Genomic DNA, 22,625 nt, shown 5'->3' on the forward strand with positions numbered 1-22,625 from the left:
AGAGAGAGAGACAGAGCACGAACGGGGGAGGGACAGAGAGAGGGGGAGACACAGAATCTGAAGCAGGCTTCAGTCTCTGAGCTGTCGGCACAGAGCCCAACGTGGGGCTCAAACCCACTAACTGCGAGATCATGACCTAGCCGATCTCAGACACTCAACCGACTGAGCCACCCAGGCACCCCAAATTACATGTTTTTTAAGAGCTAGATTACAATTTTAAAATATAGTCAGAATTTTGGGAACCCCAAATACTATAGTTTAATTTAACAAATATTTATTGTTCCCTGTGACTGGGGCATCTAATGGTGAACAAAAGAGACTCATTCTTCTCTCTCACAGATTTAGAAGCAAATAGGGGAATTTCAGGGATTATATCATGCAAGTAATAGGGCACCTTCCTTGCTCTGTGATTCTATTCCTTACTCTATCCCAAGACGTAACTCATGGTTCTGCCAGAACCCTGCTGGACACAGAGCTGTCTCCTGAGAAATATCAGGGAAGAAGGATTTTTATTATTTGTGATCACAATTTGTCAATTTTTCATCTCACGTTACTTTTGTATCTATTTAATTATTTGAATGCAATTTTATGATCTTGCTTGCAAGGTATTATTTTCATATACTTATATACACACACACGCACAGATGTAATAAATACACACACATACATACAGGTATATGCATACACACATGTAGATACACACATATAAACATATTCTGGTAGGAAAAATTCATGCATAAGCAAAGCCTAAAGGTGACCAAATATTCAGAATATTAACCCATTAACAATCAGCATATTGGCGACAGTGTCGATGATAAATCTGTTCATCTAACAGGATGTTTTATTTGCATATAAATAGGACTTCCTATAATGGACACTTTGATTTCCTCATAATTTGAATACTTTCTGCAGGTTTGCTAATGATTTTTCATATGTTCTGAATGCCTAGAATGTGCCTAGCATTGTGCTAGGTATTTTAAGTGAGTCGTCTCATTTAACTTTGAGAGGCATCTCTATTAGATACTAGCAGTAGATACTACTGTTATTCAAAACTTACAAATTCAAAATATGGGACAACTGAGATTTTAAGAAGTTAAGTAATTTGCCTATCGTGCAGCTGTTAAGTGATAAATACAAAACAGTCTGATTTCAGAGGCCATGCTTTTCATCATTGCTCCCCAATTCCCTCAAGGAGAGATTCCCAATTCATCACATTACGTTGTTTCTGTCTTCTAAATATCTCATAGGTCCTTCTTCTGTTCAACCCATAACTGCAGTTCTGAGTCTGACCACCCAGCTGTGTCAACCGGATTACTATAGAGTCTCCTGCTTGTCTCTAATTGTCTGATTCATTGAATTCATTTGTAATACATGTATCTGGCCAGTGATTAAAATTAGATCACATTTACATCAATTACCCACCTTCTGCTGCCGTGGTAATCCTTAACTCCATAACTCTGGACCAAGAGCCTGATTCCATGCCCCTGCAGTACTAATATGTTCAGGAATGAATCCATGTTTACTTGAGAACCACCAGCTCCTGCCATGATCTGTGACGCCCACCACCACTGCCCACGTTTTGGTTGCTGCCTCCAAAGTTTTCAAAGCTTTACAATAATCAGAGTGCTAAGTGGCCCTCCATTCCCTTTAGTCTTCAATAATTTCAATTATTTCGTCAATGATTTCTTCTGCCAGAAATAAGAAAATGCCCTCTTTCACACTTTATGACCCATTTACCACAGGAGGCCCAGAAGAACAGTGCTTGGGCTTTAAATCTCATACAAAAACAGGTCTTTCACCTTTTACTGGAAGGCTTGACCTCCTAAAGCTTAAATAACCATTCAGTGGGGCCAGAGGGCAGACTTGTTCTCTCCTCTGCATTCCTCATCTTGTCCCATATTTTCTTTCATATTCCCCCAGAACTCCTTTTATCTTCACCAAACACAAAGCAAACTCATACCAACCCAAGCAAATGTTCAACAGATTCAGGGACAATTGAGCAGGCAGAAGGACGGATTGGTAGCTCAGCCAGAGGCCCACTGGTCATGACTCATCAGCTCTGCCAACAACCAGTCTTTCAATTCCCACTCAACTAAAATGAAATGTTAAGCTATCCATAAATGCAAATATAATCATCTTCTTTCACCTTCTATAACATGTCAATGAGTACTTGCTGCGTTCAAAATGAAGTTCAAACTCCTAAAGATGGTTAACAATAGACTTTCAGTTTTCTTCTTCTCCCTCATGTATTGTGACCTCCTCCACTGACTTTGTTTCAAACCCCATATTTAAGAAGCATGGTGTAAAATCTCCAGGTATAATTAATAATAGACTCACCATCTAATAATGAGAACTATTTTAGCTTTTACTAAGTTGTGAACAAATTATGAGCAAGTTGTGAAAAGATAATTATTATTTATTTTTTTACTGAAGAACTAAGCACATGAAAAATCACACCATTAACACTAGATATTGTGTTTATTGACATGTAGTAAATCAAATATAATAAGTTTGGCAGCAATTGAATATAACCACTTTAAATATCTTCTTTATATTTATTGTACATTTTCAGATTTACTTTATCAATATCATTCTTAATAGGAATTTTGGTATATCATTAATAAATAACATGTGCATAAAAATGCATGATAATATTTTAAATATTTTTCAGAGAGATAAAACAACTTTAAAATTTTTAATGTTTATTTATTTTTGAGAGAGACAGAAAGAGCATGAGCAGGGGAGGGGCAGAGAGAGAAGGAGACACAGAATCTGAAACAGGCTCCAGGCTCTGAGCGGTCAGCACAGATCCCAACGTGGGTCTCGAACTCATCAACTGTGAGATCATGTCCTGAGCCAAAGTCGGATACTTAATGGACTAAGACACCCAGGTGCCACTAAAATAACTTTTAAACTGATGTTCATTCATGTAAGCCAGGAATTTATTTTAGTGAAATTTACATTGTCTGTGTCATTCTATTCAGAATTAAATCTGTTATACTAAAACCAAATAATACCAGATAGGATCTTAAACTAAAATGCTTATAACTAAGCATTATGTATTAGTATTATATTATGTGTTTGTTCTTTTTAGATATTACAAGTTTCTTTTGCTAATACTAGGTTATAGTTATATCCCGTTTTGGATTGTTTTTAAACCTTATTTATTTATTTTTTGAGAGACAGAAAGGCAGAGCCTGTGAGCAGGAGCAGAGAGAGAATCCCAAGCAGGCTCTGCACTGCCAGCACAAAGCCCGCCATGGGGCTCAAATCCACAAACTGATTTCATGAGCCAAAATCAAGAGTTGGACACTTAACCAACTGAGCCACCCCGGCATCTCCCCTTTTGGGTTTTAAAAATAAATCTGTTGGTCTATGCTCATGGAGGTAGGAATGGATCAATGCAGATCAATAAACATTTAAAATGCAGTGCAGGGGCGCCTGGGTGGCGCAGTCGGTTAAGCGTCCGACTTCAGCCAGGTCACGATCTCGCGCTCCGTGACTTCGATCCCCGCGTCAGGCTCTGGGCTGATGGCTCGGAGCCTAGAGCCTGTTTCCGATTCTGTGTCTCCCTCTCTCTCTGCCCCTCCCCCGTTCATGCTCTGTCTCTCTCTGTCCCAAAAATAAATAAACGTTGAAAAAAAAATTAAAAAAAAAAATAATAAAAAAAAATAAAATGCAGTGCAGTGTAACACATAGGACAATCTCAGGGAAGATAGAATTATTGAAGATCGGTTGTAAGAAGAAAACTGAGAAAGGTTTTTGAAATTGAGAATCATTAGCTTTTAAAATTTATGAAAATAGTCATTTCTGATGCAAACACTGAAAAAATTCTTACCACAGGCAATATGATCATTGTACCAATTTAAGTACTAACTAGTTTAAGTTAGTTATTTCAAGCTAAAAATAGAAAGGCCTTCTTATATCCCATCAGAATATTAACAAATGTGGGTGCCTGGTGCCTCAGTCAGTTAAGTGCTGGACTTCGGCTCAGGTCATGATCTCACAGTTCATGAGTTCGAGCCCCATGTCGGGCTCTGTGCTGAGAGCTCCTTATTATTTTTCATCTTTTGGCCCAAATATCCCTTCCTTGGAGAAGCTTATCTTGACTCGCTTATAGCCCTTACCTCAGTTGCTTCTTTATATTTTTTTGTGTATACCTGATGAATATTTGTCCCCCTCACTAGACTATAAACTCCACAGGGCAGTGACTATATCTGTTTTATTCATCATTGTATCTTCTGGTTGCTACCATGATGCCTAACATTTAATAGACTCTTAATATAGTGAATGAGTGTATAGATTAATCAATTCGTTAAATTCCACCAAAGTCAAGAAATCATCACAGAATTGTTTAAATTGCAATGCCTGTTTTGTGATATTTATTTTTAGGTTTGAGGAAATATTTACAAAGTCATTCCTTTCAAAAATTAAATTATTTTGAGGTGTATTATATTTGTCTTAGTAAATGTGTCCTATGATTATTAGTAAATATAATGTAAGTAGTAAATATAAGTAGTAAATATAATATAAATTATATTTGTCTTAGTAAATGTGTCCTATGATTATAAAGGTCTTGTTGTAGATTAAACAGCAATATTTCATTCCAACTTATAGAGACAAGTGTTTAAGATGTTTTCTTACAGGCTACAGGTTGAGCTGTGTGTTTCCTCAAACACTTTTCTATTTTTAGAGGAAAGTTTTCTGTTTTAAGAGGATGCTTGTGGTTAAATGCCAGAAGAAATATAGGTGAAACAATATTCTTTCTCTTTCTTTTTTTGTTAGCCCAACATTTTAGCAGGGAGCTACCAGTAATTGGCTTCTAGTTCAGTGACAAAATTGGAATATCTTGCCTTTGACGCGTGTATGTTTTGGGAGATGGTGAAATCGACATAAAATCACACATTTTCTAGAACTTGACATGTTTGGTAATTTGCACACAAGCAATTGGATCTGGAGACTAGTAGTGAAATATGGGCATTCTCCTAATGTTGAGTTTAGTTAAGATGTTTTCTTGGGAGGAAAGGTGAAGGTATAAAACTTAAATGCCTGATTCTGCAAGATTTCTCAACCTACTTACTTGACCACTTTGTTATATGTTTAAATCCATGGTTTTTAAAATAAAAATCCACTCAGGACATACTGTCATCAAAACTGGTTTATTGGGCGCCTGGGTGGCTCAACTGGTTAAGCATCCAACTCTTGATTTTGGCTCAGGTCATCATCTCACAACCCGTGGGTTTGAGCCCCATGTTGAGCTACACACTGACAGTGCAGAGTCTGCTTGGCATTCTCTCTCTCCCTCTCTCTTTCTGCTCCCTTCCCCCAAATAAATAAATAAAATTTAGAAAGAAAACCTGGTTTATTAATAGAGAAACCTAAAAGTTGTAATTATTGGGACATTATTAAAGCCACTACTGCATTTTTTTCTTGCAGCCGTGACTTGTAACATTTTTTTAAGGACCTCCGATGAAAGCTACAGATTACAGGTCCAGAAAATTCACAGATGCACATACTCAAGCAACTTTGGACACAATTTCAGGGATTTTGTACCCACTAGAATTCTTCAGAGAACCTAGGCTAAGAACACTTATTCAGGATAAATCCATCTAATACTTGTGTCTTAAATAGCAATGATTTATACTGCTTGTCATTCTTCTCATTATGATTTGTTTTATATCTGGACTCTAATTATCAAAGGGGAGGAATAAAGGAAATGCTCAAGAGATTCATCATAGTCAAACGAAACCTCTATTTTTCTCCCTTTATCTTCAGGCTATTATTTCTAGACCAGCGCTCCATTGTTCATGCTGCACTGTGCACTGGCTATCAACCAAACAGAGGGTACTAGTGAGGACTATTGCACAATTCTATCTTCCTCTGGGCTGTTATGCAATTAAAATGATTTCAATCTATTCTCTTGAAATTTTTTCCACAGGCAATTGTAAAATGTAGAAGCTAAAAAGCAAATAAAGGAACAAAAATATAACTTGTTTTCTTTACTTTTTTATTGTGAAAGAAATTACTCATTATGGACTAGCCACTTATTTAATTTCAAAATTCAAATGTGGTTTCTTTTGTATTCTGTAGTCAGTAAAATCCCAAGTGATTTAAAATGGTCATTTTCCAAGAGCACTCCAAAGTGGCTGGATCTTAAACATTTCCAAAACAACCACAGATGTAAAGGCATAGTGTAACCACATTAGTAATTATTTTCCCCTTACAACTCTTATATCTGAGGGTATCTATGAATGCATTGGAAACAATTTACATAATCTTCACATACATAGTAACTTTTACCAATATTCTACTTAGTTGAGGAACAATGTTGTTAAATAGGTTCAGTTTTAGAGTTTAAAGTAAACCTTTAAGCCTCAATCCAGAATTATGGTATAACCACATACCATATACATTCACCCTGCACACACATATAAATGCTGGTACATTTGAAAACAATTCCCTCTGATTCTGCTAGTGATGCTTTACCTGAAAGCTGTGTACTGTTCATGTACCCACAGCTCTGCCTCATGAGTCACATTGTTTATAGATTCCTCATGATTTGAAAATGAGGATAATATTTGACATATAAATTTTTACCTTTCCTTTGTGCCTTTTTGTATATTGTCTGATGGTATGAATAATATGCTAAGCTAAGACTCTTGTTTGGAATGAGAAGATTCTGAGAAGAAGGGAGTGAGACTGACCTGCCCTCACTGGAAGAAACCAGTGAGTACATGACAGCAGTAATTTATCTACCTGGATCCCGACCTCTGCTACAAGGGGCCACCACTAGGAACTGGAAGGTTAGTATAGAAATAGTGAGTGCTTTCTGTTGCTGCTGAGAACAAATTTGTTATTCCAGCTTCTCCGGGACTTAGTTGCCACTCTCGCACACTAGAATTCAGAAATACTGCCCATTGCTATGGGAAATGGGGAATGATAAACAGTCTTACATATTTGTTAAAGGTACCCTGTCTTTTTTTTTTTTTTAAGTTTATGTATTTATTTTGAGAGGGGGGTAGGGGCAGAGAGAGAGGGAGAGAGAGAATCCCAAGTAGATACCACAATGTCAGAATGGAGCCCAATGTGGAAAGGTACCCTCTACCTTATCAAAATTTACTTTAAAAAGGAACACTTTATTGAGCATTTTTACTGAGCTGGGCAGCTCAGCGGGTTAAGCTACCAACTCTTCTTTTTGGCTCAGGTCATGATCTCATGGTTCCTGAATTTGATGCCCCACCCCACCCCACCCCACCGTGGGCTCTGTGCTCCCTGTGGGAGCCTTCAAATCTGATCCTCTGTCTCCCTCTTTCTGGTCCCTCTCCCCCTTGTGCGCTCTTTCAAAAATAAATAAAAGTTAAAAAATTTAAAACAAAAATAAGAAGGAACACTTTACTCTTCAACTCTTATTGTGTACAATTTTTTTATCACAGGTAATACACATATTTCAGCAGATACTTATGTATATAATCATTATATAGATACATAAAAAGACGTAAAAGTATATCTTTCCAAATTACATAAATGTACCATTACATGAGTGTATTCTATATGTTAACAGAATATGCACAAAAGGATAAACTGAGAAAGGTGAGATAAAAATGAAATAAAAATCATTTGTAAATAAATTTTGCCTTGAGAGTTAATGGGCTTTTGGCACTATGATGAAAAAAGTGTTATTTTTAACAACTTTATTGAGATACAATTCACATATCATATGGTTGAGTCCCTTCAGTGTACAATTCAATAGTTTTTAATATATTCACACAGTTGTACCACCATTAACACAGTCAATTTTAGAACATTTTAATCACCCTCAAAAGAAACTCTGTGCCCATCAACAGTAATTCCCCACTACCCCACCTCTACTCTCAGGGAACTATGAATCTACTGTCTACATAAAAGAAAATGTGTCTATTCAGGACATTTTACGTAAACGGAATTGTACAATACATGGTCTTGTGTGGCTGTCCTCTTTCACTTCGTATGTTTTCAAGGGTTCATCCATGCTGTAGCATGCATCAGAGCTTCATTACATTTTTTTGAATACATAATACAGTATTATTAAACCATATTCACCATGCTGTACATTACATAACTGAAAGTTTGTACCTTCTGACCACATGGAGGCATTTTACCCCATCAACCGGAAAGTATTCTCTGTGGCGCTGTGACGGGGCTTTCTGAGGTCTTGGAGAAGGACTGCGAGCTGGTACCGCAGGCACAGTTAGAGGGCACCTTGGAACCGCATTCGGGGCGGCAGGGGGCGGCTGCCAGAGCTGTTGCTGCACAGCGGCGCTCCGGGTCTGGCCGCAGGTGCTAGTGGATCCTGCACGATGAAGGCGGAACCTACTTCCTCACCACCTGGCAGACGCTGTGCGGACCGGAAATCTTTCGTGTACCGTTTAGGCCACAGGAGCACGTGGCCAGGACTTGGACAAGGATGGGACAGACATTCTACCTATTTGGTTCCTGTGCTGAACTGGATAGAGTAAGGGGTGTTGGAGAAAGCAGAATTTTATAACATTTCCTCGGTAAGGAAACTTGTGAAGGATAAAATTCGAGAACGAGGCCGCAAAACGTCACAGGTGCCGCATAGCGTGAGCTTCAGCGTGAGGAAGAGGAGCTTGCGCAGTTGTAGCCACGTGATTGAGGGCTGGAAATTTGAGCTGCTGGTCAGCGGCGGCCCTTCCTGCAGTTCCGGGAGTGAAGACCGAGTCGAATTCCTCACTGTGGATTCCAGGGAGCTGTGTAACTCCGCATACGGCGTGACCCGTGAGCCCAGAGAGAAAGCCAGGATTTTACAAGAACCAGGTTCGAGGATGTGAGGAACACAGTGTTGACTGCTAAAGGAGCATTTTACCTTTTCCCAAGACGCAACTGCCAGGTGGAAGAAGCCTGGCTGTGTAAAGAAGCCTGTTCTTGACACTCTTTCTAGAAATCTGGTTGTGAAGTGTTTTTGCATCTGAGGTGGGTGGTGAGAGACGCGACCAGCTGAGTGAGGCCGGGCGTCCCCACGCGGACGAGGCCTGCAGGCTTAGTGGGCAGCTGCGTGGGGGCCTCTGCTCCAGGTTTCCAGGTGCCGCCGTGGCCCGAGGCGGGACGCTCGGGACCCACAAGGAAGATATTAAAGAGCAGCGCTTTGGGTGCTGCATAAACGATGTGTGACGAAGCCTGGGCCTCACCTCTAGGAAGTGACCGCGGCACCGTGGCCCCGGGGTCTAGGTGTCTGCTGGTCACCTGCTCTTGCGCGGGGAGCAGTCCGCCTCCTGCCAGGTGTAACGGGTTGGCCATTACTCAGCCTCTGTTGGCGGTTGAAGACAGGAGTGGCTCGCGCCCTTTTGGTACCTCCCAGGCCTCCGCCCTCTGAGCCAGGATTCTCCTGCCTGACCTCGGCCTGGAACGCCAGTCAGGCTTCTGATTTGTATTTCCCAGGACAGAGATCTTCGTATCGGTACTTTCCTAGTGTGGATAACCTACTTAGTGTTTTCAATTTTTAGAAATGCCTAAAAGTGCTGCTACATCTGGCAGTGAGCTGTTAAATCATTTAAAGGGAAGTGGAAGTTGTGCCTTGTCCATCCCCCGGCCTCGTGGAGGAGCTGGTGCCTTTGTCTGGACTGGAGCTCGGGGCAGGAGGCGTGACCTCTTGGCTCCTGGAGCTGGAACGACAGGTCACAACGAAAGTGTATATTTACAGCACATCACAAATGTCTCTTTCTGGCTCTTTACTGTTTTCGTTGTGTAACTGTGCACTTGTCCCTAATATTCTTGGGATGTTTGAGACTTCACACCCAACCTCCATGGGCTCTGCCCATCTGACATGGCTTTGGAGCTACTAGGATTCCTTTAGAAACTTTTGTGCGCATGCTTTGAGAACGGACTTTCTCAGCTGATGGTAAGGACTCTCAGTGTCAGGGGGACCTGGCTCAGCAGGAACCGCTCTTTGCTTCTTGACCTGCAGCTTCCCAGGGTAGTTGGGCACATTTGACCACGAGAGCTGCTAACAGGTAGGTCAGAGGCTGTGACTCCTCTGGTTTCAAATGCTTCTGAGACTTCTGCCTGTGCTCTTTTCTTTTCCTTCTCCAATAATCTGATTAAGCTCTCCAGAACCTAGAATTTACCTCCTTTATTTAAGGTCTCATATATTGTTCAGTGTTTGACTTCAACAGTTTATCACAGCCTTCTTTAGCTACCAGATTACCCATCTCCCCAGCAGAGCTCCCGGAGGAGGGAGGCCTATTGGTGGCCTTCAAGTGTGCCCTATGTGGTGTTTCTGGTCACTTTGTGTCATTTGATTTATGACCTTGACTTAATAGGCTTGTGATTTTTAAATGTAAACATATTAAGACTTAATTCACTAAAATTTATTTTGAGTGGATATTTACACATTTTTAGGTATTCATAGTTTTTCAACTTGCAGTTTAATGACTAAATTTCTCCTGAAAATAGCAAATAAGTTTGTGTATTATTTATGAATGAACAAAAAAATTACTTTTTTATGGCTAGATAATATTCCATTGCATAGATATGCCATAATTTATTCATCAGTTGATGGATATATAGGTTGTTCTATTTTGGGTTATTATGAATAGTACTGTTGTGAACATTCGTGTTTAAATTTTTGTAAGGCATGTATTTTCATTTCTGTTAAGTATATACATATTATGGAAATTTCTAGGTTATGTGGTAGTTCTTTGTTTAACTTTTTAAGGAACTGCCAGACTGTTTTCCAAAGGGGCTCCATCATATTTCCTTTTTACTAAGTGTATGAAACTTCCAATTTCTCCACATTCCCACCAACAGTTGCTATTATCTATCTTTTTTACTATAAACCAATGTGGTTGGTGTGAAGTTATTTCTCATTGTTGTTTTGATTTACAAATCCCTTGTAGCTTATGAGGTTGAGCTTCTTTTCATGTGCTTATTGGTCATTTGTGTATCTGTTTTAGAGAAATGTGTATTCAGAAAATTGACTTAATTTTTGAATTGGGTTGGTTTTTTGTTATGGAGGCATAAGAATTCTTTATATAGTTTGGGTACAAATCTCTTATCAGATACATGTTTTGTGAATATTTTCTCTGATTCATGGATTATCTATTTACTTGATGGTGTCCTTTTGAAACAAAGTTTTTAGCTCTGATTATATCTAATTTATGTATTTTCAGGATATTTTTTTCTTTTGGTCTTACATCTAAGATTTACTCTTATATCTCTTAAAAGAATTTTATAAATTTAGCTCTCATATTTAGTTCTGTGATCCACTTGGAGTTCATTTTTGTGTGGTGTGAGAAAAGGTCAGTTTCATTCTTCTGCATGTGGATATGCAGATGAATTAGCTCCATTTGTTGAAGGACTAATCTTTCTCCATTGAAAAATCTTAGTACTCTTGGTAAAAATAAATTGGTCATAAGTATAAGGGTTTATTTCTGGATCCTCAGTACAATTCCATTGATTTATATGTCTATCCTTATGCCAGGAGCATACTGTTTTGATTATAGCTTTATATTGATTGTAGTTTTATATTAAGGTTTGAAATTAGACTCCCCTTCCTATGTTAGGATATCTTACAGAGAGTTTGTCCTGTGTAATCCTTGATGCAGGGACTGGGTGTAAATGCTAATGTCTATTCATGTATCAAATATTAGTATAGTTTATTTGATTTTTGTTTTTTTATTTAAAAACCAAATATCAGTTGAAGCTCTACTGTTTTCTTTTATACCCCACCGTATTGGCTTGTATTCCTCGCTTTGGAGACCACTGCTCACAGGTACTATATTTGGGCTGTATTCCGCATTATACCAGCCTTTAGCCAAATATCATCAACCAATGTCTCACCCTTAATTTAAGGCACTAAGGTAAAAGTGAATTACTTCTATACACACAGTAACATATCGAGAAGTGTAGACTTTCCCTGAAACTTCATTTCAATCACCTGTTGTAACTATGACTTTAATAGGATAAAGTAATTATTCCAATACACTGGTGAGTTAAAACAAAATAAGATATCTTAGTGACCTAGAGTTGTTGATTGCCACAAAACTCTTTGGTAAACCACACTGTGAAGAAGAAACACAAGAAATTTAAATGACATTTAAAAATTATGTAGATTTACCAGCTCAAACAAATAGAGTCAGATTTTTCTCCCAAATCTGGAAGGAGTTATGTATTTCTTTTGTTTCTTTTACTTTATCAGTTTATTTATTTAGTTTTTAAAAAATGTTTTTAATTTTAATTCCAGTCTAATTAACATACAGTATTACATTAGTTTCAGGTGTACAATATAGTGATTCAGCAATTCTATATATTACTCAATGCTCGTCGTAATTATATTTCTTAATCACCATCACCCATTTTACCCATCCCCCCCCACCTACCTTCCATCTGGTAACCACCAGTTTGTTCTCTATAGTTAAGAGTCTTGTTTTTTGATTTGTCTCTCTCTGTTTTTAGAAGCAGTCATATTTTTAAGATATAATATATACATTCTTCAAACTCAGAATTTAGTGAGCTCCTGTTATGTTCCAAGTTCTAAATTTGGGACTGGGATTATAATAGTGCAATGGGAGTTTCTGTTCATACGTAGCTTGTATCTAATAGTCCTTCATTGTCCAAGTCTGTCTGAGTTAATAGCAATTCGTGTTTACTTTAAATACACACATGCACACCACCTTAGCATATCTAGCCAATTAAAATACTGATATTACAATAAAGTAAAACATTTCAAAAGAACCTCTAAAATAAAAATATATGCTTATGGGGCACCTGGGTGGCTCATTTGGTTAAGTGTCCAACTCTTGATTTCAGCTCAGGTCATGACCTCGCGGTACCGTGAGTTCGAGCCCCACATCCACCTCCATACAAAGGGTGTGGATCCTGCTTAGGATTCTCTCTCTCTCCCCCCCTCTCTTTCTGTCCCTCCCGTATGTTCTTGTCCTCTCTCTCTCAAAAATAAAGACATTTTAAAAAATAAAGTAAAATAAAATAAGATAAAATAAAATAAATGCTTATTAGGCAATTTGGAAAGTACAGTCAGTCACAATAAGAATATAACAATCAGTAAAGCAATCAGAGTTTCAGTGTTTAGAAGTAATTACTTTTAATTGTTTTTGTCCTTTTAGATATTTTCCTAAAATTTGCACATTTAAATTTGTTTTCTATTCCAAATCCTCATTTTACATTTCTAATTTACATCCTTCTGCTCTCATTTCTCAGTCCCTTAAGGATCGTCGTTTTCTCATTGAGATGAATTTAATAATATGTTGAAATTCTAAAAATGAAATATACTTAATTGTACATGTTATTGTATTCATTTATCAGTGTAAGTTGGTACAAATTAATGAATATTCTATGACTATATGACCTGTAAATTAGCTTAAACTTAATAAAAATATTTTTTCATACTTATTTTATTTTTTTCTTATCTACTTTAACATTTTATTTCTGTTTTTTTCTTTCACTCATTCTATTTGTATTTTCCTTTTTTTTTTTTTTTTTTTTTTTGGTTATTTATTTTGGTGGGGGGAGGGGCAAAGAGAGAGGGAGAGAGAAAGAATCCCAAGCAGGCTCTGCACTGTCAGTCCCTAATGTGGGGCTTGAGCCCATGAACCTTGAGATCATGAACAGAGCAGATGAAGAGTTGGCTGCTTAACTGACTGAGCTACCCAGGAACTCCCCTGTTTGTATTTTCCAGTGAATCTTTATTTCCTCCATACAAAAACTTAGTCCTATAACTAAAACCATTGTGTTACAATAATATTGGTGTTTTGTATGCGCCAACTTATTAAACATTTACAATTTATTTTCTCTGTATTTATATACAGAGAAAATGATAAATATAATAATGGACATCCATAACATTCAGCTTAAGAAATAAAATCTAATAAATAATTGTAATTTGGGGCTCCTGGGTGGCTCAGTCGGTTGAGCTTCCGACTTCGGCTCAGGTCATGATCTCACGGTTTGTGAGTTCGAGCCCCACGTCAGGCTCTGTGCTGACAACTCAAGGCCTGGAGCCTGGTTCGGATTCTGTGTCTCCCTCTCTCTTTGCTCCACCCCTGCTCACACTCTGTCTCTCTTTCTCATAAATAAAGGTTAAAAAAATTAATTGTATATAATATATACATACTATATGACATATGGTACATTATTATATAATAGTTTAATATTGTCATACAACATAAGAAATATAGTATATAGTTGAAATTACCTGTATGTCTCTCTCCTATCTTATCTCCCTTCTATTTCTCTAATTTTGCCTATTTTTCGCATGCCTTTCTCTTTATATTTTTACTACATTCATATACATTTAAACAGTATATGATATTCACTTGCACATTTTTAAACTTAAATAATTAACTTCATATACATTATTTTCCTTGATTTTTTCACTTACCATTTTTACTGTAGATTTATTGTTCATCTTCACTTTTACTCAATATTAGTGGATTGTTCATTGATGTGGTTGTAACAATTTATCCTTCTACAAGCCATCTATGAGTTTTTCTTGCTCTATATTTTCACTAATGCTTGCTATTATCAGAGTTCCAATGTTGGGTCAATCTGATGAGTGTAAAATGGCATCCCCTGTTGGTTTTAATTTACATTTCTTTTATTACTGAGGTTGTTTCTATTCATGTATTTGTTGGTTTATTGAAATGTTTCATTATCTGGGTATTCCTTGTTCATACTTGTCCATTTTTCTGTCCCCATTTATTTTTAAGAGTTATGTATGTAATGCAAACATTAAAAATTGCTTTATTCATTAAATATTTGCAAACATTTTACCCCTAATTTATCTTGTCTTTTCTTTTAGGCTGAGTGGTCTGGACCCAGACCCAGATCTGATTAGCACATGGCCTTGAATTGTTATGAACTTATGTCAGAACCTAAAGTGATGCCTGCTTTGTGTGCTTAGGTTTGTACAAAGCAGTGCTTCAGATGGAGGAACCCTGGGCCCTCCTCCCCCAGCCTCAGTGTCTAGGCCTCAGTGAATGGACAGCAGGCCTCATTTTCAGGGCCTAGTAGATGCTCAGTGAACATTCCAACCTGTTTAGTCTCTTCTCTTTTCCATGGTGGCGTGTATTTTACTGGCTCATGTTATAAAGTACTTAAATTCCTTTCCTTCTCCAACTTTAGAATGATATTCTCCACATTATTAAATATTTTAAATTGTGAATTTTACATTTTAGTTTTTAATCCTTTATTTTTCCAGATAGTATTAGGAATCTAAATTTATTGTTCCCCTTAGAGGTTACCAGTTTTCCCAGCATCACGTATAGACATTCCTTGTTTAACTGCTATTCTGTAGGGCATCTTTATTATTTACGGAGTTTCCATATAGTCATGGGTCTCCTTCTGGGCTCTCTATTCTATCCTACTAATTTATTATACTCTATTCAATGATGTAATAATACTCTATTGTGTTAAATGATTTAGGTTTTAGTATGTATAGGTATTTGGTTGGGCCTATCTCCCCGCTTATTCCTTATGTTCAAAATTCACATAGCTCGTCTCTGCCTTTAATCTCCAACACAAAATTTAGAATGAGCTGAAACATTCCAGAAATAATTTGGGAAGAACTGTAATCTTTATGATTTTAATTCTTTCAGTAACAGAGTATAGTGTATATTTTCATCTACATACTTTATATCTCTGATTATAATGTCATCAGCATACATGATCTTTATAATATTAATTCTTCCTTTTTTTCCTGGAAAATATATATAACAAAAAATTTACCATTTAATTGTTTTCAAGTGTAGAGTGCAGTGACATTAGGTATATTCACCTTGTTGTGCACCCATTACCACAGTGTATCTCCGGAACCTTTTCATCTTTCCAAATTGAAACTCTGTACCCTTTGAATAATAACTGTCTTTCCCCCTTTTCCCAGCCCCTGGTAACCACAATCCTGTCTTCATGAATTTATTACTCTAGGTGTGTCACACAAATGGAATCACATAGTATTTGTCCTTTGTTAGTGGCTTATTTCACTTAGCCTAATGCCTTTAAGGTTCATCTATATTATTGCACATGTCAGAGTTTCTTTTTAAGACTGAATAATATTCCATTATAAATAATAATTTTTAAAAGTTTATTGACATTTGCTTTATTGTATTAGTTTTGTAGTTGTTCCATAGGTGCTTGAAAGAGTATTTTATTGGTTTCAAAATTTAATAACCAGAGAATTGGGTTATTCAGATCTTCTGTAACCTCAATCGCTTTGTTAAGTTTGTTATGACCTCCTACCATATGTGAATTTTTAATTTTTTTCTTTGTAATTCTGCCAATTTATGCTCTTTATATATTGAGCTTATGTTCCTAGGTTTAAATTTTTTGTCGCTGTTAATTTAACTTTCATATTATTTTATATGTAACTTTATATGGTCTCTAATATTTTCCCCCTAAAGTCTGTTTTGTCTCTTTTCAGGATGGCTGCACAAGGCTTTTCCTCCTCCTCTGCCCCTTTGTTTTTTTCTTTTTTTTTTTTGTTAGTATTTTTTGTATGTCTTCATAAAATCATTTAATTTAAACTTGCTCAGTTCCCAAAGCCTCTGATCATGATTGGTGTTACCATAAAGAAAATTATCACGAATGCATGGGCAATGACAATTACTTTATAGATCTAATCATCTCCTAGTAGAGTACTGGGTTGGCTGAGTTCAGCTCCAATTAGAGGGCTGAGGGCAGTTCCTATATGCCAGCTCAGGCACCGAATAAAAGGTAGAGAGTTCCGGTATCTTTGTGGTTAGTGGAAAATAGTCAGCTGTTTATGAACATAGCTACAGTGGCTGAGTAAAGCCTTAGACTGTAAATCTAAGAACAGAGGTTGAAGCCCTCTTTTTGCCAAGCTCTCTGGTGAAATATCACATTGATTTGCAAATTCAAAGAAGCAGCTTCAAATACTGCCAGGGCTTCTACCGCCTTTTTTTTTTTTTTTTTTTTTTCCCTCCTAGAAGGCGAGAGAAGCCAGTTGATTAGGGTGTTTAGCTGTTAACTAAATTTTTGTGGGATGGAGGCCCACCAATCTAGTAAGGGCTTAGCTTAATTAAAGTGTTTGATTTGCAATCAATTGCTGTAGGATAGATTCTTGCAGTCCTTAGAGTTGGGTGCACAGGAGTTAAATCGATATGACTTACTCAGGGCTTTGAAGGCTCTTGGTCTGTCTTAACCTAATCTCCTAATCCATAGTCTTCATCTTTTAAATGGTAAATTGAGTACCTTCGCATCACCTGTGTTTAGTAATAAATTGAGGTTTGTTCCTAGCATCTCATTTTGTGCATTATAGTTCAGCTTTTTTCATGTTTCATTTTTTCTCCATTTATTTTATATTACTGCTTCTTTTGCTTCTTTTTTATCAAAATGGCTAATTTTAATAAATTTAAGTTGTCATTTCTTTTTCTTTTTAAAAATTATTTAAATTCTAGTTAACATATGGTGTAGTATTAGTTTCAGGTATACAATATAGTAATTCAATGCTTCCATACAATACCTGGTGCTCATTAGAGCAAGTACACTCTTTTTTTAAAAAATAAATTTTTAAGTTTATTTTTGAGAGAGAAAGAGAGAGTGAGTGAGGGAGGGCAGAGAGAGAGAGGGAGAGACAATCCCAAGCAGCCTCTGCACTGTCAGTGTGGAGCCTGATATGGGGCTTGAACCCATGAAATGTGAGATTGTGACCTGAGCCAAAACCAAGAGTCTAGTGCCTAACTGACTAAGCCACCCAGGGGCCCCATTTTTTTTTAAAGTTTATTTATTTTGAGAGAGAGAGAAAGAGAGTATGAGGGGCAGAGAGAGAGGGGGAGAGAAAGAATCCCAAGCAGGCTCCACACTGTCAGTGAGGGGCTCAGACCCACAAACCATGGGATCATGACCTGAGCCCAAGTCAAGAGTTGGATGCTTAACTGGCTGAGCCACCCAGGTGCCCCAGAGCAGGTGCACTCCTTAATCCCCATCATCTGTTTTACGCATATAAAATGTATCCCTTTAGATTTGTATTTTTGTATTCTTTGGTTAAATAGCTAGTAGTATGATTGCTGGATCATAGGGTAGTTCTGTTTTTAACTTTTGAGGAAACTCCATACTGTTTTCCAGAGTGGCTGTACCAGTTTGCATTCCCACCAATAGTGCAAGAGGGTTCCCTTTCTCTTTTCCAAAATTTTTTTGTCTTCTTTAAAGTTATATACATCATTTTTATTTAAGCTCCTTTTAAATTATTAACATGCATGTTTAGTTTTAAACAGTCTAAAGTTAATCAGTATTTATGCATCCATCCTGAATAATACAAATACTTTAGAACATGCAAATTTCCCGCAGCCCTTGGTATTTTACAAGATAGGCTCTAGGCATATTTATGATTCTAATTTTCTGAAAAACAAGACTCCTGAAGTTCAAAACACTGTGAAACCAAAAAGAAAATCAACTTGCTCATAATGCCAATAAAGAAGGAACGTATATTCTTTAAAGAAATGGCCTTGGAAATCAAATTTTAACTTTTTTCATAATTGTTTTCCCATGATATTTTTTTCTTTTAGGTTCTATCTTTTAATAAGCTAATTCAAATAATTCTGATTATTTCACTGATTATTTCAAAGATGAAGCACTATAATTTTTTATTTCTGTATTTGTTCTTGCTGAAATTGCATAATGTTACTGATTATCACACATAATGAGCAGCCACCCACATGTCTGGAAACAAATGTAACCATCTAGAACAAAGTGAAAACCCAGAAGCCATAAAAGAGGTCCTTAAGCAATGACAACAAGAATGCAAAACAAAACCAAACAGAAACATAACCAAAAATTAAAGAAAAATATAATGTTGATGTTGCCTCTGCCCAGGGGCTTTATTACCTCATAATCTCCATTAGCAAGCTACCTCTAAATAAATATTTTACTCTAAGGAAGAACATTGTGCTTGCCATACAGAAAACTTCAAGACCTTTTCCTACCCACTTTCAAAGGGACAGCAGTGCCTATCCCCCATATTTAGAAAGGCTTGGGCCTCAATGACATTGATGTCTTATTAGGCATTACTGAAGAATTTATAAAATGAATGCATAATAACTCTACTGTGAAAGTAATTTATAGTTTTTATCAGTGGGAGGAGACAGATGATGTTCAGACATATAAGGCCTGAACCGCTTACTTCCTTCATATAAGAAAATGTTGTCTTACAGTTAGTAACCTGAGACAATTTCTCAGAATGACAGTCTGGCAAAGTAACCAATCAAAACCAAAGCACCAATTAAATAACCTGAAAAAAGAAGGACTAATGTATGCTTAAGAAATAGCCTCAAGATAGTATATTTAAAAGATATCTTAAGCAAAAAGGCTTTTTTGAGGGGACATTGTATTTATTATTCATGTGGGCATGACACATTTTTCAGTGAGGCTCAGTAGATGAAAGTTTAGTTTGGGTATCCATCTAATTTTTAGTAACAATAGGTTTTGTGCTCTTAAGTATTTTATTTTTCTGAAAACGTGACAGAAACATTCTCTTTTGTACTTACTTAAAATTATGGAAAATACGGACAAAATTATCTCTCATTAAAATTGCTAATAGGAAAAAAAAAGGTGTAGTGAAACACATCAGTAAATTCCAGCTACAACACAAAAATACTAACTAGATGCACCTGGGTGGCTCAGTCAGTTAAGCATCTGACTTTGGCTCAGGTCATGATCTCACAGTTTTTGAGTTTGAGCCCTTCATTGGGTTCTGCTCTGACAGTGCGGAGCCTACTTGGGATTCTCTCTCTCCCTCTCTCTCTGCCCCTTCCCTGTTTGTTCTTTCTCTTAGAATAAATAAAAAAAAATTGTCTCAATTTTCAGCCTCAAGCAGAAAGCTTTTTATTGCTTTGGAGTAATATCCATCAGAAATAAAAGTGGCTTACCATTTTGTGATACTTTGTTGTCAAATATGAGCATAGTAATGTGTGCCTTACTGGATTATCAAGATTCCCCCTATATATTAAAAGCCATACTTCATTTGTAAAAGGGTATATAATTGTGGTCAACTCTTGAAAGTGAATAATCTTTTCTCACTTCTTTAGTCCTTTTTTTGGTAGAAGGTTCAAAAATATTTGACCTATGTCTGCTCTTACGTCTAAGTTTTGACTGTGTATTTTTAAAACCATTTACAATTTTTCTTAAAGTTTTAATATGGGTGGTACATAGAAGGTTTGGAAACTTCATAAAATTACAAGGAAAAATAATTTTCAAATCACTCATTTCTTTCATTATCTCTTGGCTCTAACCCTAAATGATTTCAGAGTATCGTCTTTTGATAATTGTTTAGTGTCTATTTTCTTATATTTTTACCTAGCCATTCTTTGGTTGACTATGTTATGATTGCTTATAATAGGCTTTCTTGTTTTATCCCTATAGAGCAATCTTAAGGATGGCTATTAATCTCCTGAGTATTTATTTACTCATCGTGTATTTATTAACACTGGCTACATCTGAAACACTACATTGGAATATCTGAATCAATAGGCAAAGCTTTTATCCTTATGGAACTTACCAACTAGGGATAAAGTGCTTGAATATAGAATGTCAACCCACAAGATCAGGAGCCGTGGTTAATTCACTTTCTTGTCTATACAACCCAACATGGGATTTCTTTTCTTCTGCATGTACAATAGATATTGGATGAACACTTATATGTGATAAATAAATAACTACTACTGAACAAGTAGTTATTTGTCTCTTATCTGTGTTGCCATATTCCTAATAGTAGAGATTGGATAAGTAGGATTTTGCCTACCTGATTATGAAGCTCTGTATTAAGATGTAACATTTGTTTCATGCTTATGGCTTAGCAAAGTATTATTCCATTATCTCAAAAGTTCCTGTGAAGCTCAAGTAAGCAATAAATATATTTTATTTAAAAATTTTTAACATTTATTTAATTTTTGAGAGAGAGAGAGAGACACACAGAATATGAAGCAGGCTCTAGGCTTTCAGCTGTCAGCACATACCCTGATGCGGGACTTGAACCCATGAACCGTGAGATCATGACCTGAGCCGACATCGGACGTTTAATTGACTGAGCCACTCAGGCACCCCTTTTATTTAAAAAGAAGTCAGTGATATTATTTACATGGAGCTCTTACAGTATTGATTCTTTAGTTAAGAGAGAAAACCATTCAGTAACTCCAGTCATCTAAAACATGGTTATATTATTGGCCTTTAACTTCCAAATATGTTACATATTTTCAATGTGCAAATAGTTATTTAGGTTCAAGAAAGCATAAGAACAAGATATACAATGCAGCAGAAAATAAACTAAAAAAATGTAACTCAGAAATGAGTTACATCCAGTCCATGGTTCAAAAAACTTTGCATATTATACATGCAAAGATAATTTGTCTCACACACACAGTGTGTCTAGAGCTTGTCCCCACTCTTTACCTAATTCAACTTATCCTTCACATCTTAAACATCACATTCTTAGATGCAAGTTCCCTCAACCTCTATATCAGATTTTTCTTTACATTTTTATGGCACTTTGCATTTATTCTATACAGCACTCATTGTATTTATGATTACATTATACTTAGAAATATTTAGTATCTGTAGTCTGACTAGACAACGAACATAAAAATGGCTCCACACACCAGCAAAGTATCTGGCACACAGTATGAGCTCAGGAAGTGGTTATGGCATGCAGTAAGTTGAATAGAGAAAAGATGACAGCAAGGAGAAGGAGAGAGAAAAAGTGTATCGGGAATGTAATGGAAAGTGAAAGTACATTTAATGTGGTAGCTTAAAAAGGTTCTTTGGAAAATTACAGGTTTTTCTTAGAGGATGTGCATGATTGCTGAATGTGCAGCTTCATAGATACACCTAGAGGGATGATGCACAAAAGATTGGTGGAACACAAAGGACTAGGGCCACTGTCTCCATAGACACAGTAGACACTATGCCCAGAGCCCATGATACTTGAAGGTGCTCCCAGAATGTTTAAATTTTAATGTTTTAATCAAAAGAGAAAATATAATATATATAAAATCCATTGTATGGCAATATAAGCATAGAATGTAATTTTCTAATAATTACTTATGGAGGAAGGAACCCAAAAAAGTTAATAGTGCCCAGGGCTCATGACAATGAGAATGCAGCCTGGGAATGATATTTGTTGTACAGTAGATAGGATTTGGGCTAGAACTTGGAAGAGGAATAGAAGACCTAATGTTGAGAATGCAGGTTGGCCTAAGGTCATAGAAGCCCAAATGCCAGGCTAGGGAAGTTCTGACTTGAGTTTCCTTCAGAGACTTTTGTGTCAACTTCTTGCTTACAGGAGGGCCTTAGGAAGATAATTCTTGCAGAAAGAAGTAAGATGGGTTGTCTTAGGAATAGTGTGATCAAAGGCCTTATGCATGAGGTTAGATGAGGGTTAAAGAAATTGCAGTAGGAAGAGACAGAGAAATGGAGATTACAGACATTCAGGTAGATGTTTACTCATGCATTTTAGATTAAATGCAGAAAAACCCCTTTTCCCCGTAGAAAATTCCCCAAGTCATGATTATGCATTTGCATTCCCTCTGATTATAAATTCCATCAGAGGAGGAACTGTGTCATACTTACTGTTGTATCCTCAGGGCATTATAGATGGAAGCACTCAA

The 22,625-nt window shown here is 36.7% G+C and overlaps 1 protein-coding gene, 1 long non-coding RNA gene and 1 pseudogene across 2 annotated transcripts in view; all 3 read left to right on the forward strand.

Moving 5' to 3' along the window:
- Nucleotides 1-22,625, forward strand: part of HDAC9 (histone deacetylase 9) — a 741,574-nt gene that overhangs the window by 422,714 nt on the left and 296,235 nt on the right. The gene's annotated exons all lie outside the window — the stretch shown is intronic.
- On the forward strand, nt 6,735-8,828 carry LOC115527323 (annotated as a pseudogene).
- Nucleotides 16,960-21,818, forward strand: LOC115508967. The gene is made up of 3 exons (XR_003967174.1): nt 16,960-17,108; nt 18,021-18,023; nt 21,807-21,818. It is a non-coding gene; the product is annotated as an uncharacterized LOC115508967 (long non-coding RNA).

The sequence above is a fragment of the Lynx canadensis genome, chromosome A2 (genome assembly GCF_007474595.2).
Source record: "Lynx canadensis isolate LIC74 chromosome A2, mLynCan4.pri.v2, whole genome shotgun sequence".
Taxonomy (NCBI): Eukaryota; Metazoa; Chordata; class Mammalia; order Carnivora; family Felidae; genus Lynx; species Lynx canadensis.